This window comes from Telmatherina bonti (assembly GCF_933228915.1).
Source record: "Telmatherina bonti genome assembly, chromosome: 4".
Classification (NCBI taxonomy): domain Eukaryota; kingdom Metazoa; phylum Chordata; class Actinopteri; order Atheriniformes; family Telmatherinidae; genus Telmatherina; species Telmatherina bonti.
In genome coordinates this window covers 36892376-36893139 of record NC_136622.1, presented here as the reverse complement: position 1 = coordinate 36893139, position 764 = coordinate 36892376, and the positions used below count along the sequence as shown (strand labels likewise).

Sequence of the window (764 nt, the reverse complement as noted above, 5' to 3'; positions counted from 1 at the left end):
TTGCTTACATATTACATATTATTATATTCGCAACTTTATGGCACACATTTTTTATTGTTATTGTGCATTTACTGTCGTCTTGGAGTCATTTTTAGAGGTAAATAAACACCTGGACATTTTCATCACTTGGTATCCTAAATGCTTGGATGTTTTGTTCCTCTGAGGAATGGGAATGTTAAAACGTAGGACAAACATGCCGCCAGCTGTTCCTGGAACGTCAGAAACATGAATGTTGAAGAACAAAACATTTTGGGTTCATTTTGTCTGCAGACATATAAAGTCAAACGAGTAACTAATAAATAATAAATGTGCTTTTTTTAGCTGTAATTTTCATTCTCTGGACTTCTGATTGTCCTTGTTAGATCAACGCGTCCACACAGGACAAAAGGGTTAAAATGAACACGAGAGTTAGGATCTGGAAGGAACCGCTGGATGTTTGGTCCCCACAATGATGGAAAACGTTCTGAAACAACGTTCCAGTCGTGTCCTGGATGTTTCAGTTAGACGATGATCAGTAAAATGATTGTCTGATGCTCATTAATCTTGATTTGGAAGCGACTTTGGGCACATTTAAGGTGTTAAAAGTTGATTTTTTTTTCCTTTTCAGGCAACAAATATTTATAAACGGAGACTGAAACTGATGAAGTGGGTTACGTTTCCATCAGTACTAACATGTTTACACCTCCAGGGTTGACGTAGGACGCCTCCGTCCAGTGTGTCTCCGTTTGGATGTTGAAAGGGAGGATGAAGGCTCTGTGTGCTGC

The 764-nt window shown here is 38.9% G+C and overlaps 1 protein-coding gene across 1 annotated transcript in view; it reads right to left on the bottom strand.

The window, feature by feature from the left end:
- Positions 1-398: 398 nt before the first annotated feature.
- cables2b (Cdk5 and Abl enzyme substrate 2b) overlaps positions 399-764 on the bottom strand; it is a 42172-nt gene continuing 41806 nt past the window's right edge. Inside the window, exon 10 of the mRNA XM_079238878.1 lies at positions 399-764. This exon is cut by the window's right edge and continues 284 nt beyond it. The gene's annotated coding sequence lies outside the window, so the exon portion shown is untranslated.